This window comes from Mandrillus leucophaeus, unplaced genomic scaffold (assembly GCF_000951045.1).
Source record: "Mandrillus leucophaeus isolate KB7577 unplaced genomic scaffold, Mleu.le_1.0 Scaffold1275, whole genome shotgun sequence".
Classification (NCBI taxonomy): domain Eukaryota; kingdom Metazoa; phylum Chordata; class Mammalia; order Primates; family Cercopithecidae; genus Mandrillus; species Mandrillus leucophaeus.
This window is the reverse complement of record NW_012101154.1, coordinates 378,829-384,618: the sequence shown is the minus strand read 5'-3', so window position 1 is coordinate 384,618 and position 5,790 is coordinate 378,829. Positions and strand designations below refer to the sequence as shown.

The window sequence follows — 5,790 nt, the reverse complement described above, 5'->3', positions numbered from 1 at the left end:
TCCTTGAAGCTACATGGAGGAGAGAGTCAGAAACCCCTGCTTCACCTCTGACTAACTTAAGACTTTGGCATGAATTTCTGTCACTTCTTTCTGTCTTTCCTTCTAGGTGTGCCCAGTGATCTAAATAACATGGTGCACGTGTAGCACCTGACACAGGACCTGGGCTTCAGTAGACCCTCCACAAATGTTAGCCATTACCCTCACCACCGAGACCCACCATTTCCATACCGGACACTGCTCCAGGTTCTGGGGACATAGGGGGATGAAGACAGATGGGTCTCTGCCCTCTTGGAGGTTATGGTTTTATGGGAAGATTCTTTTTGTAATGATTTCAAGTTAATTAACTTATTTATTAGCAAATGGCAAAGTTCCCCAACCACTACCTGCCCCTCTTCTTGCCTGGATTGATTTCTCTTCTAACTCTTCCAAAATCCTTAGTAATAATAAAAGGGCAGGGTTCTGGGATGCCCGGAGGGTCAGGAAATAATCCCAGCTCCTTCTTTCCCCTTCTGGCGCCCATGACTAGGCTGTTACTGATTGACTCCTGGCTTGTTATTGTTGCTGTGTGCTGGTCTTTGGGGCTCTGTTTCCCTGGTGGGGTGCCTATGCTCTTTAACGCAGCCCAGGAGGACCCTAAGATGTGAGGCCATGAGGACCAACTCCAGCTCCTTGTCTACTACACTCTGAAGCTCAGGCGGATATAAGAGGGTCTTCCAATAGAACATAAAATTTGGCTTCCCTAGATGCTTCTGCCTTAGATCAGCCCAGTGGGTGGCTGTGGTGGAGGGCTTAGCACACTATTCTTTCATCCCCAGTGAGGAGAGGGAGCTGGGGAGGGACAGGGGAGGGAGACAGAGGATGGATAAAGAGGCTTCCTTTGGATTAGACTGTATCTGGGAGAGAATCAAACTAGGCTCGTATTTCACCAATGTTGGACCTAAAAGAAGAGGAAAGGGGGTAAGGAGGGAGGAAGGGCTATCTTTAGTTCCCAGCCCCTCTTCCGCATTAGTCAATGCCTAAGAATAATAATTATAGTCAGTATAATGGGAGGTGCTTATTTGGGGGCCAAACTGAGTATTTTACATGCATCTTTTCGATTAATTCTTACAACAACCCTTTGAAGAATGAAGTACATTATCCCCATTTTACAAATGAGAAGATGAGGAGCAGAGACGGCATGTAACAGGTTCAAGGTTCCACCCTTACAAAGTGGCATGACTAAGATTCAAGCTGAGAGCGCTCAGATGCCATAGTGAATGCTCTGCACTGCTTACTTTTGCCCACCCACCTCCAGTGCCACCCCTGGCAGCAGCACTGTATTCCAAGAATAGCTAGACCTCTCCCTAAGAACGAATATGCCCTTCCGTCACCTACCAAGTATGGGTGCTTTCCAAAACTCACTTCCAAATCCTCTCTAGCTTTTCATTATCTTGGGGCCTAATTTTTCCTCTTTAAATTTTCTCCAGTCAGAGAGGGCACCTAATTTCTTTATTTCCCTCCACTCTTGCGCAGTGGCTGGTTGTCCTCCATTCTCTTTGTTTACATCCATTGCTGCCTCCTTTCTTCTCAGTCTTTCCCGCTCTGGGTTTGCATCCCTGCCCTCAGTGTCTCCCAGTTTCCTTGCTTTCTTTTATTTCCCTCCTGCTTGCTGTCTCCCCAGTTCTTACCAGCTCTCTGTCCCAGTCCTATCCTGTCAAAGATGGCAGACTCCTCCAATGCCACTGATCCCCTACCCATCTGCCTGTAGTCTTCCCTTCTCTCTCCCTCCCCGCTGGCTCTTTTGGCCATCCCCCTTCCCTGCATAATCTTTATTGCTTGCATGACTGCTCAGGTTCTTTATCCCATCTTCCCCTCAAAGGCATTCGCAGCTCCGCTGTTATTCTTGTATTAGCATTGAACCCATTAAAGCTAATTTGTTTGCCCTAATCTCCATTTATTTTTCCCTAGTTGATATTAGATTTCCCTTTCTATTGCTCCAGCATGATTTTCTCTTTGTCTTCCTAATGGTCTACCCCCCTCTCTCTTCCTCTATTAATCTGGTTGGCTTCACTGTGTGGTTTCAAGGCCTTTCTCCGCCTCCCCCAGCCCTTAGATTAACCCTGTCACCTCCCTCCCAGGAAGGGCTTCAGTGTGTGGATTTCTAGGGATGGAGCTGCTTCAAATGTCAATAGACCTCTAAGCTCCTTAAGAAAAGTACTGCTTGACATGAGGCCCTGTCTTTTCCTGGAGCCAGGCTAGAGGCCTTGGGAGCACAGGGGCCAGAGAGCTTGAGGCAAGTGGGACACACTTGCCTGCTGTGAGCCCAAAGGTCACCAAGTCCAAGGGTTCCCTGGGTAGGGTTGCCTTTGGTGCTGTCTCAGAGATTTCTGGAGGTCTCTTCAAGCTGTCTAAGATCCTATAAATTATATTAGCAATATAAGGGATATAAAGTAACAGCAGATGGGCCACTTTCTCCCTTTAAGACCGGGCACTATTTCCCAAGCAGGGGACTCCCTTCCTTTCCTTCCTGCAGGAGTGATGCTTCCCCTCTGTGGATGTGGCCTTGGGTATGGCTACTCCACACCCTGCACTCTGGCCTTCAGAAGCCCAGGGAGAGAAGCCAACCAGGAACAACCTTCCAGAACCTTCTCCATCCTCCCACCGACCTTCCCAGCCCCTGTCCTCTCTTTGAATCTCGTTGTCAAGTGTTTCCTCCAGATGCCTGGCTCCTTGAGGGGAGGTGCAGCTTTTATCTGACCATGCAGGCGTGCTTTGCAGTGGGTAGAGTAGTGCTTTCCTCCTCCCAACTGCACACTGGAATCACCTGGAGAGTCTAGAAACTTCCCGCCTCAGGTCAGTTCAGTCAGAATCTTTTGGCATAGCATCCCTGAATCTGTGTTTTTAAAAATCTCCTCTGTTGATAGCCTAGAGTTTATATCTACTCTGTGGATGTCAACAAACACTTATTAAAAGCAATAATTAATTGATTAAACATGAACTTCTAGTGAGGGGTGGCAAATGGAGCTTCCCAGTGCTCCCTGCAGGTTTACTAGAGGTCATTCTTCCCAGATCCTTCCCACTGAGCTTCCTAGACACTTGCAGACTCCTGGCATCACACACCAGGGCTGTGGAAGGGCCCTCTGGGCTTCAGAAGGAAGGTCCAGGGTCTCTGCATTTGGGGAGGGAAACAGACAAGGCAGGTATGGCAGCACCTGCCGAACATGCGTTTAGATGCTTAGCAACTGTACAAGTTACTGCGCTAAACCCTCAACTCCCCCTGAGGTCAGAGGCCTGTGGCTATTAATGCTTTTTTTTTTTAACGGGTTGATATTAAAGCAATTTTCAGTACATTAGATTTCAATTCAGTGAGCACCCACTCTGTGTATAATAATATTCCAGGCTGCGTGTATGTGGAGAGATGGTTTCTGAGTAGAAGACAGTTCTTGCCCTTGAGAAACTTACAAGTTAATAGTCCCTGACATGTTATAGAACCTTAAAGCTTTTCAACCCATTTACATGCACTATCTCCTTCCATTCTGTCCACAAATAGCTCCGTGGAATATCTGTGGAGGTGTGTATGTGGGTGTCTGTGTGAATGTGTCTATGAATGAGTGGGTGTGTGCATGTGTGAGTATGTGTGTATGTTGGGGATGGGGATGGATAGTAAAGGACATAAAGTACTGTTAGGTTCTACAGCTCAAAGTTATAATGCTATAAATGTGAGTTTAGTGGGCAGTGATTTAAAAATCACCCACAGATGGGTAAGGAGGGAAATAGAGGGGGGTGAGAAGAACCCCTGCTGAGGGCAGGAAACCATGAAAGTAGGGGTGGGTAGTGAAGAGGGAGAGAAGGGGGAACAGGAAGGAAACAACAGATGTAATTGGGGTGACTGCAGAGACTGAGAGGCTAGAGGAACCAGGGAATCTTGAATATAATGAAGTCACATAAAGACGCCTCCCTCACCCGGACAGTTGAACTAAATGACCTCTAAGTTTCTTTTGAACGCTGGGATTCTTTGCTTCTGAGATCTTAACTAAGATACAACCTGATGGGCTTGACTAGCTCATGGAGGAGGCATTTGTAAAGGGTGGGCTTTAGCCTGAATTAGGGTACATTGAGAGAGAGAGAGTGTGTGTGTATGTGTGTGTGACTGTTTTGTGTGTGTGTGTGTACGTGTGTGTGTGTGTGTGTGTGTGAGAGAGAGAGAGAGAAGGTCCTATGGTCACAGCTCTAGAAAATCATTATCCGTGTGTGTGTGTGTGTGTGTGAGAGAGAGAGAGAGAGAGAGAGAGAGACTGTGTGTGTGAGTTGCAGAGTCTTCAAGGTGGGGGCCAGAAGGAGGGCCTGGCCATCCTGGGGATCATAACAGGTAAGAACAAATGAAGAGGAACCACCTTTTTGAGTGACACACAGGAGCAAAATCTGTGACAAAACCGTGCATCTGTTGTTTCCACACCTGTCGACAGCAGGCACCATGGCGAAGGAGATTATCCACTCTAAAGGCTGTCCTCACCGCTGCAGAAGGAAAGGGGAAGGGACAGAGGCCAACAGACGCAGCCTGCAGGCTGTAGTGTCTGGAGAGGAAACGGGGTGCTGAGAATTAGGAGGCCTAGGTTCTGCCCACTCTGTGACGATGCCAGTCTGTACCTCAGTTTCTTCATCTGGCTTGACAGAAGCAGATGATCCTTCCAGTCCTAACGTCTACAACTCTGGGACTGCCCTCAGCCAGGGAACAGAGGCCAGAAACCCCCAGAAGCTGGTACAGAGAGAGCTCTAGAGGGAAACATTGAGTAACCTTCCTATGTGACAAAACACCCGTGGTGACACTGGGGGTGCCGTAAGATGAGGGAAGGTAGCACACAGTGGGGCCTATGGGCTGCCACATGACTTGGATGGTGACAAAGTGGACTGCTGCGGCTCACGGACTATGAAGGTAGATGTGCACAGTGTCTATGGAGTGGCAGAGTTGCAAGGCACACTTCTGAGAGGATGCTTGACTGGGAAGGAGAGGTGACTTGTCTAATGTCACAGACTCACCTCATGGCAGAGCCAAGAAAGAACCTCAGTGTTCTGACCTAAATCCCTGTGTAAGCCCTTTGGGAGCTTAGTGCCTTCTTGGCTGGGGCCATGTTGGCAGAGTGGAGGAAGAAGGTGGTGAGGTTTGCACCGAACATGTCCTGAAGCAAGGCATGCCCTGAAAGATTTCAGGTTTTTTTGTTTTTGTTTTTTTTTGAGACAGTTTCACTCTTTCACCCAGGCTGGAGTGAAGTGGTGCGATCTCAGCTCACTGCAACTTCCGCCCCGCCCAGGTTCAAGCAATTCTTCTGCCTCAGCCTCCCAAGAAGCTGGGATTATAGGTGCCCACCACCACACCCAGCTAATTTTTATATTTTTAGTAGAGACAGGGTTTTGTCATGTCGGCCAGGCTAGTCTTGAACTCCCGACCTCAGGTGATCTACCTGCCTCAGCCTCCCAAAGTGTTAGAATTATAGGCATGAGCCACTGCACCTGGCCAATTTTAGGTTCTTGTATCAGCTTGTTTGCTTGTCATTTTTGTTTTCCTAAGTGTTTTTTATTTTTTGTAGAGATGTGATTTTGCCGTGATGCTCAGGCTGGTCTTGAACTCCTGGGCTCAAGAAATCTTCTGGCCTCAGCCTCCCAAAGTACTGGGATTACAGGTGTGAGCCACCATGCCTGGCCTTTTCTAAGTGTTGAACCTGGACTTGAGGCTCTCTTTGGGGGATTCTGGCTTGGGAAGGGGAGTCCCCTTGTCTGTTGGAGTAACAGGAAAGGCTCTGGAAGATGGATGTC

At 48.2% G+C, this 5,790-nt stretch overlaps 1 protein-coding gene and 1 long non-coding RNA gene across 2 annotated transcripts in view; one reads left to right on the top strand and one right to left on the bottom strand.

Moving 5' to 3' along the window:
• LOC105533664 (paired box protein Pax-8-like) overlaps nucleotides 1-5,790 on the bottom strand; it is a gene marked incomplete at its 3' end in the record, with an annotated part of 46,913 nt that overhangs the window by 24,144 nt on the left and 16,979 nt on the right. The window lies entirely within an intron of this gene.
• LOC105533661 overlaps nucleotides 2,397-5,790 on the top strand; it is an 8,167-nt gene continuing 4,773 nt past the window's right edge. The window contains exon 1 of the long non-coding RNA XR_001005150.1: nucleotides 2,397-2,832. This is a non-coding gene — a long non-coding RNA (uncharacterized LOC105533661). The remainder of the gene's footprint in view (nucleotides 2,833-5,790) is intronic.